The sequence below is a fragment of the Pteropus alecto genome, unplaced genomic scaffold, assembly GCF_000325575.1.
Source record: "Pteropus alecto unplaced genomic scaffold, ASM32557v1 scaffold251, whole genome shotgun sequence".
Classification (NCBI taxonomy): Eukaryota; Metazoa; Chordata; class Mammalia; order Chiroptera; family Pteropodidae; genus Pteropus; species Pteropus alecto.
The window spans coordinates 4,729,223-4,739,381 of record NW_006431048.1 but is presented as its reverse complement, the minus strand read 5'-3'; the positions used below and the strand labels follow the sequence as shown (position 1 = coordinate 4,739,381).

The 10,159-nt window shown below is 34.0% G+C and overlaps 1 protein-coding gene and 1 pseudogene across 4 annotated transcripts in view; both read left to right on the top strand.

The window, feature by feature from the left end:
- Nucleotides 1–10,159, top strand: part of ZNF148 (zinc finger protein 148) — a 107,494-nt gene that overhangs the window by 23,874 nt on the left and 73,461 nt on the right. For 2 of the 4 annotated variants that reach the window (XM_025052138.1, XM_025052137.1), the window contains exons 1-2: nt 4,877–4,933; nt 8,403–8,483. The gene's annotated coding sequence lies outside the window, so the exon portion shown is untranslated. Of the gene's footprint in view, nt 1–4,876; nt 4,934–8,402; nt 8,484–10,159 lie in introns of those variants that run through there. The other 2 variants (XM_006905581.3, XM_015596080.2) reach the window with 2 other exon arrangements.
- Nucleotides 9,625–9,743, top strand: LOC112486165 (annotated as a pseudogene).

Here is a 10,159-nt window from a genome sequence, read left to right as displayed (position 1 = left end):
TAACAATTGTTGGAGTGGATGCCGAGAAAAAGTAACCTTCATACACTGCTGGTGGGACTGCAAATTGGTACAGCTGCTATGGAAAACATTATGGAGGTTCCTCAAAAAACTAAGAATTGATCTACCATATGATCCAGTATTCCCTCTACTGGATATTTACCTCGAAGACTTGAAAACCCATATCCGAAAAGATATTTGCACACTAATGTTTATAGCAGCATTATTCACAATGGCCAAGACATGGAAGCAACTGAAGTGTCCTACGATAAGTGATTGGCTAAAAACGCTGTGGTACAGATATTCAATGCAATATTACTCAGCCATAAGAAGAGATAAAATACTGCCATTTACGACAATATGGATGGACTTCGAGATAGTCATGCTTAGCGAAATAAGCCAGACAGAAAAAGTTGAAAATCACATGATATCACTTATATGTGGGATATAAACCTAAAAGCAACAAATGAGCAGGACAAACAAACAGGGACTCATGGACATGGACAATGGACTAGTGGTTACTACTGGGGTAGGAGAGGAGCGGGGAGATAGACTGGGTAAAGGGAGTCAACTATAGGGGGGTAGGGGAAGGGCGAAGTGGGTAAAGGGGATCAAATATATGGTAGCTGAAGGAAACTGGACTTTGGGTGGTAATTACACAATAGAATATATAGATGTCAAATTATAATGTATACTTGAAAATTATATAATTATATTAACCAGTGTTACCCCAATGAACTTAATAATTTAAAAAAAAAGGACAAAAAAAGACTTAATTTTTTTCGTTTATTTTGGGTGAGTTTTATTTTTCTGTCCTCAAGTACAGTGATTTTCATCTCCATGTTTGTATGGAGCCATTACAGTGAGTTTTAAAATTTTCTGTTACAGTAGTTTTCCCTCATCCGTGGTTTTGCTTTTCATGGTTTCAGTTATTCATAGTAAACTGCAGTCCGAAAATATTAAAATTTCCCAAACATCAATATTATCTGCTGCTGACATTCAACCATTGACATCATCATGGCTTTTGATGATCCAGGATCACCTGAAGCAGATGATCCTCCATCTGACTATTGTAGTAGTAGCCTGATGCTACGTCAGAATGCCTGTCATTTACCTCACTTCACCCCATCACGTAGGCATTTTATCATCTCACATCACAAGGAGGAAGGTGATTATAGTACAAGATGTTTTGAGAAAACCACATTCACATAACTTTTATTGTAGTATATTGTTATAATTATTGTATTTTATTATTGTTAATTTCTGACTGTGGTTAGCTTATAAATTAAACTTTATCAGAGGTATGTATGTATAGGAAAAAACAATACATGTAGGGTTCGTTACTATCTGTGGTTTCAGGCATCCATTTGGGGTCTTGAAACATATCCTTCACAAATTAGGGGGACTGCTGTATTCTTCAGTTCTGGAATTTCCTTTTGCTTCTTTTTTATAGCTTCTCTTGCTGAGATTTTCCTTTTTTTCACTTGTTTCAGGAAAATTTATAATTAATTGCTAAAACATTTTTATTATGATTTAAAATTTTTGTTAGATAATTCTAACATTTGATTGATCTTATTGGCCTTAGTTGATTATCTTTTCTCATGTTGTGATTTTTCTTGGGTCATTTCTATTTTATTTATTAGGAGATCCTGGGCCCTATTAACATTTTTTATTTTAGCAGGTAGTTACCCTATTTAGATTTAGCATATAGGTCTTGGCCCACTTTTGTGGGCTCTGGTTCTAGTGGCAGTTTAATTTTCAGACTCTTTGGTCAGCTTGATTGATCATGATGCTACTGGGCTCCCACTGGTCTTTGCTGGTGCTTCTGAGGGAGCAAAAGGGATTTCCCCATGTCAGGCTTCTAACTGTCTCAGGAGAGAATTATGATGGGATCCTCTTACTGGTTCCCCTGATACCAACATTCGTTCCTGTCTCTGTATCTCTGGGCGAGGGAAGAGAGTTTTGGCACAAACTAAGCTGCTTGCTCTGGCTGGGTCCCTTAGTTTTGCCTACTTGACTTTGTATCTCAGGGCAGAAAATGGGAGTCTCAGGCCAGGTGGAAAAGGAAGAATCGCTTCTCCTAGTCTTTGCTCTTGGCTAGGCTTCCAGTTTATCTCCCCCTGATATTGTAGAGAGACTCCCGTTTAATTTGGGGGAGGAATGTGACTATCTGGTCTGTCTTCAGTTGCTAAATTTTGGTAGTCAGGAAGTGCCAGTATGGATTGCCTTCTTCTGTTGGGTATAGGGACAGAAAACACTCTGCTGTTCTTCTGTTTGTCCAGTCTCGGGGCCCCAAACTGGTTTGCTGTCTTCTTACCACTTCTCAGAGTTTTCCTTTTGTTGTCTCAAAATGTAATTTTCATGGTTTATAGCTGTGTTTAGTGAGGAGGGGCAGGAAAAAACAGATCTCTGCTATTTGTATCCAGACAGAAAGTTCAAATCCCTTAATTTTTGTGAACCTGCATGATCTCCATCTGGTGGGTTATTTCAGCTTTGAAAATAATGGTGTATGGATATATGCTTTGTGACGTTTTAATTAAGCACTATATAAATGTTTGTTTCAGTTATAAATCACAATATTGGATACCTAAAAAGTTTTTGGGAGGTCAGTTACAACCAGTTCAAGAGGATGAGAGGGAATAGATGCATGCCGTTTTACTAGGGTGCTATCACATAAACAGAATTTTGCTATATAGTTAATTAAAATGAGATTATAAAGTCTGGGTATTTTCTTCAAAGATGTGTTTGTTTAATAGATTATTTGTCTATAAGGTGTTTAATAATTCCAGTAATACATGATAGTGTTTTAATATTAAAACATTTTTCAAAACAGCACTGAAAATCTTGTATTATGCATCCAGTTTAATTTCTTTCTAATTCATAGACTGAAATGGAAAGATAAAAAATTCTGCTTTTATATTTCCCACTTTTGTAATTGAGAATAAATTGACCCAAATAAGAAAATGTCCATTCTAAATTAGTGGAAGGTAGTGTTTCTAAACAATGAGTTAACTTGCTAAATCGACTTCTAATAAAAAAAAAAAATCACTAACATATTTCATGAATTTTCAAACTTAAGACAGTTACTGCAGTTATAGAGAAATCACTGGTCTCCATTGCAGCTACTTCTTGAGATATTCTCTGACTCTGATTGTGAATCTCAGTTTCCTAATCAGATTAAAAACCATTTCCTTTATGTATGGGCACACCTCTACATTGTGTCTAGTGCCTAGTATAATTGTGGGCATGTGTTCTAGAAAGAGGAGATAAGAATGATTGACTTTGGTATTGGATAAGGTGAAAATTGTCAAAAGATGAGCTGGTCTTTTATGAACTATATGCAGGTTTTTACATGAGAGTAATTGTATTTCATATTAGAAGTAATAATTTAAGTTTCCTCTTACCTTTGACTTTTAATAATATGTTGACATGTTTTTGTTCTCAAAGAATTGACACTTTAAAAAATCAAATAAACACTTGAAAATAGTTATTCCTATAATCTTTTGTAGGATTCCCTTACTACAGTGGAATAATTTTTGTGTCATAAAAATTAGATGAATTAAATTTTCTCTGATCACGTGGTAACTATTTTTATAGGTAGCATTGTAATTTCAAATTTTGTGTTCATTGATGTTAGACTTCAAAGGTGTTTATTATATTATTTGACTCCCAGACCATATCTAAGAGTAACATTAAATATATTTTAACTTGGGAATGACTTTTCCTGTGGTGCTGTGTCAGAAGAGACATTTGTTAGGAGGCAGAGGATCTGGTTGAAGTCTTTGACTTGACACTTAGGTGTTGTGACCCTTGTGTACTTAACCCATTGAACCCCAGTTTCAACATCTATGGAACAGAGACAAATAATAATGCCTATCCACGTAGTTGTAAGGGTCAAATGAAATGTTACGTGTGTTTACTGGTTAGGTGATTTGAAAAGGTCAAGGGCAGATGAAAATTTCCAGTTGGTGGCTGTAGGAGTTTCTTTTTCAACTAAGTAGATTAATTGCATTAATTGAAAAGTTTTATGAGATTTTGGCTTGATTTTTGGTGAGAGTAGAAATGGAAAATGGTTCTAGAAAGACGGGGGGTAGAGTAATCTCTAAGGTGGTTGGTTTGAATTTGTTGGACTGTTATTCCTCCTTGGGATGGATAGATCTAGATCTGGGTCATAAAAAATATACCGTTAGACCATCATTCATATAGAGTTCTTAAAAGAACACATATATCCGTGCTTTGTTGCTATTTAGAAATTCTAACCATATTCATAGAATACACTCTTTATTAAAAAAAAACTTCATTCAGAAAGCATCATTAAATCGCAAAAGAACTAATATAAAAGTAGAACTCTACTAATTATGTTAAAATCATTTTCTAGTTAAAGGATGCTAGAGGACTTTTAAAAGATGCTAAAGCATATTTTGTTTCAGATTCTTATGCCACGTGTGCCATTATCTATTCTTTCATTACTTTGGGTTTTTTCTTGATTACAGAGTAGAAGTAGCCTTTTTATTTGGCAGTGCTTGTGAGAGCATAAAAGGTTAAAAATTTGTAAGCATACCCATTTCAATAAAACTTTAAAAATGAGGTTTTAAAAAAGACAATCTTAACCAAAGAACTGTTGTTTATCAGTGAATGGCTTTTCTAGAATGGTCATTTGTAAGTGATGTTGAGGTTTGTAGTATAATGAAGTGATTATAAAACGTTTAAGTTTTGATTAGATTCTTTTTTTTACATTAAATTTTATTTATTGCCTTAGAAATTCATATTCTTGACAGTTTTTGTGGGGGTTTCTTTTACTAACACATTTTTTATCTGGATTTTGATACATTAATTCATAAAACCTCATCTTTTGCAATCTTACTTTTCTAGGCAAAGATGACAGTTGAAACATAATTTGGTAGACTGAAAATAACACCCTGCAAACAATACAAAGGTATACTTTAAAAATATTCTATGAGGTAGAAGTTGTCCTAGAACTAAAACATGAAGCATGTGAGATATTTGAAAAGCTAAAGAAACTCTTTCTACTTATTGTAAAATATATGCAATTTTTGTAGCTTTCTACCAGTACTTCTGAAAATCATGCTTTACATTGCTAAGAATTACTGTTTCTGTTTGATAACTGTTTCATAAAGTTTACAGTAGACTCCTTAGTAGGTTCAATCTCTTTATCGTTAAGACCTTCAGGCGTTTTTAGGGAAGTTTCCCAGCTGGAGGATAATGTTGCCAGAACCTTACCAGGCTGGTTTTGAGAACCAGGTTCTGCTGTTTCATTAGTTTAATGTGGCTTCTCTTGATGCCTTACTGTCATTATCTGCGATTCCATAATTGAGAGATAGTGTTGTGTGGCACTGTTTTAGTTACTTGAAATATATCAGTGAATAAAACAAAAATTCCTGCCCTCGTGGAGCTTATATTATAGTTGGGGGCAGTAAAACTGTAAATATCATAAATAAGTAGGTTATATAATATGTTAAAAGGTGGTAAATACGATGCAGAGTGTATAATGGATACAAGGGGATTTGGGCAAGTGTATGTGGGGGCAGGTTACAATTTTAAATGTTATGGCAGGAAAAAGCCTCATTAACATGATGATTGAGCAAAGGCTTGAAGTAGGTAGGGGAGTTTTAGTTCGGAGTACCTCTGGGGAAGATTGTTCCAGGCCTGGGAACTGCCAGTGCTGTAGGCCCTATTGTGGCAGCATACTGGAAGATCTAGAAAGATAAAAAGGTCAGTTCAGTGAGGCATGAGTGGAGTGAGCAAGGGGAAGAGTATAGAAGATGAGATCTGAAAGATGACATGGGAGTGGTGGGAGTAGTGGGGAGGAGCAGATAGCACTGTGGATTGTGAAGGGCCTTGTAGACCATCATAAGGGATAGAAACTTGAAAGGAGAAATGAAATTGATAGATAATGCTAAATGAATTAGGGTTCCAGAGACAGAAACCTTGTGGCAGGTGAGTTAGGGAAAATTATGTGTTTCCATGGTGGAGGAAAGGTGGTGATGGGAAAAATATTCCAAAATTTGTTTATAGATTTAGACTTCGGGGTTGTATTATTTTGTGTGTGGAAGAGTGTATGTATGTTTGAGAGAATCACGTTTATTTTTCTTGTTTCACTATTTTACTTTTTGTTTCTTTCTCTTTTAAATCTCTAGTTATGTTTTTTAAATATATAATAACCTTAATTTAGGCCTTTCAATAAAAAGCGACGCAAGGTGGGTAGGCTTTTTGTGAAAATGTTTTAAATAGAGCGTTAACATTTCAAAAACATTTGTCCAGTATGTAGATGCTACAGTATTATGTGACAGCATATGTAATGTCTTGATTGTGGACTAGATACATCCAGTCAATTTTTTAAAAGGCTCATAATGTAAAATAATAAAATGTATAATTTCAGATGTTTTTATTTCCTGCATGTAGACTTTGTCATCCTTTTTCTGTTCAACTTTATTTCTGTAGCTATGTTAGAAATTCTAAAAGTTGATTACACTAAAGAACACGGAATACTGAATAGCAGTGTAGGGCAGATAATTTTGCTTCACTTTACCTGTTTTTAATAATGTCTACCACAACATAGTCATGTGTTGCTTGAGGACATATCCTGCAGTGATGGGGACTGCATTTACAACCTTAGTCCTCCGTGAGATTATGATGGAGCTGAAAAATTCCTATGGCCTAGTGATGGCCTAGCCCTCCAAACTATGTCTGTTTGGCGTAAGTATTATTTTAGGCTGGTTAATTTTAAGAAATTGCAGAATTGGGAGAAACTCTGAAAACCAAGTAGAAGGTACAATTTGTAAAATACATTTGTAAGGGAAATCTCCATTAGTAAGGGTGTCTCTCTTGTTGGGGGTGATGATCTTATCTCTAGAAACTCTCATCAGTTCTGAAGACTTATATCTGCTTAACCACCTTACCCTGTTTACTGTGCTTTTACTGGTAACCTCCCATAACTGACTCCCCCCAGCCATATTTTTTTTTGTCTTTAGTGAAATGATCTTTAAGGTGGTGGCTTCAGCCATTTTTGGTGAGTTACCCAGTTTTCCTGGGTCTCCCATGTATACATGTTATTAAACTTTTATTTTTCTCCTGTTTATCTGTCTCTTATTACAGGATGTCTCAGCCAAGAACCCAGAAAGGTAGAGGGGAAATTATTTTTCTTTTCCTACAGAGTAATAGGTGTGTAGTGGGTCATACCATCTAGGTTTGTATAAGTGCTCTCTATGATGTCTGCACAATGATGAAATCACCTAATGACCCATTGCTCAGAACATATCCCTGTTGTTAAGTGGCACATGACTTTAGTGTGTTTTGTGGCTTTTATTATCTTTTTGATAATAACTATAGAAATAACATTTAAAAATAGTTTTACATAATTGAGAAGAATGGCATATATACTCTTGAATGTCTGGGAGCAAAACTTTGAGGCAGCCAATTAGAACTTAATAGAAATACATTTTTTTAAGATAGATTTATTTTGTTTGTAACAAAGCTGACTGGCTTAGGACTAGAAAATGCTGAATTGTCCGAAGGCTGCAGTAGTGTTTGTAATCCCTTGATAAAATTATAGAAACACAACTTCGAATTAATAAACTTGGTTATTTTCTACAGATTTAAAAGTTTTCTTAATTTTTTCTGCTTTTCTGTAGCTTTTATTGATTTGCAAGGTATTTATTGAGCCCTAAGATGTGTTAGGACTGTTATATAAAATACTTCATTATTTTCAAGTAAACAATTATATTTGCCCTGTTGTTTCTAATAAAATTTCAGCTTTTAATCTTCATTATCTCCTTTTCAAATGCCAGGAAAAAATAGTTACACAAAGAAAATTATGTGTCCGATATCAATGCAATATTAACATAAGGTGTTAATTTTCTGCATTAGCCTTGGCTAAAAGATCAGTTATAGCATAATTAAATACCTTTGCCTTGAAAATGTTAAATACTTAATTTTGTATTTTCAGAAACTATATTTTTATGTTTAAACTCTTGAGCTGAGGGGAATGTTACTGTGGGATTTCATCAAGAAATAATACTATTTAATTAATGGAGGATATCACATAAAATTTTAATGAAACACATTTTGTGCTGTTTCCTATTTTAAGTTGTTTAAGATAATTCTAGGTTATTGCCCTGATTTTAAAGAAATCTTTATCCTCAACTAGAAGTTAAATTTGAAAAAGTCCAGTTAGTGCCTGGGTCATTTTTTATATTCATGATATCATTTAGCACTGATAGGTCATTAAGTGTTAGTTGCTACTAATTTGATTTAATCCAAAAGTATTTACCATGAAAAGAATTTTGTTAGACATAACACATTTAGATACAACTATTTTACCTGACTTTAAGACTGTCTAATCCTGATTCTTTTGTAGGATAACCTGTATTTTCGTACTTTTATAGGATAGAGGGAGGAATCAACAGCTTGGAAATTCAGCCAAGTGATCTGGCAGGATGGGCATTTGCCTGACATGTTTTATAGAGGTAATCCAACACTGTTTTCTTCAGTCTTTATTTTTTTACCTGTGTTAGATGCCCATATGCTTGTACGTGAACACACCTTTAACAACTGCATTTACTAGACAATCTCTTTTCTTTTTTTATTCTTTATATGTAGCATGAATATTATTTATACATAGCATGATACCACTATATATAAATGTAAACATCTGTATATTGAAGTGAATTAACATTATTAGTTTTATAGGATGAGGACCATTATCTTCTCTCACTTAACTAGATTACTTTCATGTCTCTTTTTTAGGCCCCAGGTCCCTTATTTTAGAAAAAAGGAGACGATCCTCTCCTTTCTTGTTGGCCTATGTTGGTGCATACATTGGACCTGTGCTTTTATCTTTCAGAGTGAAAGAAAATTAAATATTTAACAATTTTCACGGTATTTACATATCGCTTAGTGGCACACATTTTCATGTCAATTATTAATGGTCATAAAAATCCTAAAGTTTCTCATAAATTTTATTTGAGAATTATTTTAAAACAAGTATTTGAAAATATTAGCAGTTTTAGTGGCCATGTTTTCAGATTTTCTCCTTTTTTGCATTTTCTGGTAATTGTCACGTTCAACATTTCACTCCTTACCGACGCTTGTTATAAGAAGAGTACACATATAAGCAGAAGAGAATGTTCTAAGGTTAAAAAAAAAGTGGCTTTCCTCATTCCCATTCACTATTAACGTGTGCGTTTGTGTGTGTGTGTATCCTTCCAGACATTTTCTACATATGCAAGCATTTACATCTATACTTGTATTTACATATTCATCATACAAATGAGATCATACCATACATGTTGTTTAGTAACATATCTTTTTTGTTGTTGTTAACTAATATATCTTTGCATAGCATTCCTTCTTATTCTGTATTCTGTAGTATTCCAATATTTAGATGTACCATAATTATTTTAACTAGTTACCCTTTTACGGCTATTTAGCTTTTTAATTTTTTTGCTGTAACAAATGGTAATATGGTGAATATTCTTGGGTGTGTCTTTGTACATATTTTTAAATATATTTACAGTAGAAATTCCTACCAGAAAAATTATTGGGTGAAACAGTGTGTGTGTTTAATAATAATTTGGCAGATGAATTGCCTAACTAAAAAGATTCCCCCACTATGGCCATGCCACCTTGAACAAGCCTGATCTCGTCTGATCTCAGAAGCTAAGCAGAGTTGGGCCTGGTTAGTACTTGGATAGGAGACCACCTAGAAATACCAGGTGCTATAGGCTTTAAAAAATAAAAAATAAAAACCAAAAAAACCCAAAAAGATTGCCCCAATATCAGTAGTCTAGGAAAATGGGAATCTCTTCATTCCTAGCTAGTGTCAAACTTTTTAGTATTTGTCAGTTTTTTGTTGCCTAGTAGTTTCAAAATTTCATTATGAGTGAGTTTGAGCATTTTTTCCATTATTATTGGGTATATGTATCTTTAGTGATCCATTTAGTCATATGTTGAGCCCCTTGTCATTTGTTAGGTGGATTATTTTCAGTGAATTTTTGCTTATCTTTTGATGGTTTTTGCCTTATAGAATTTTTAATTTTTTATGCTTGAATTTAGTGATCTTTTACTTCATGGCTGGGACTTGGAAGGTTTCTGTGTAAGGTTTAGAAAGTCCTCACCTTTGATTGTAGGACTCACAGTTCAC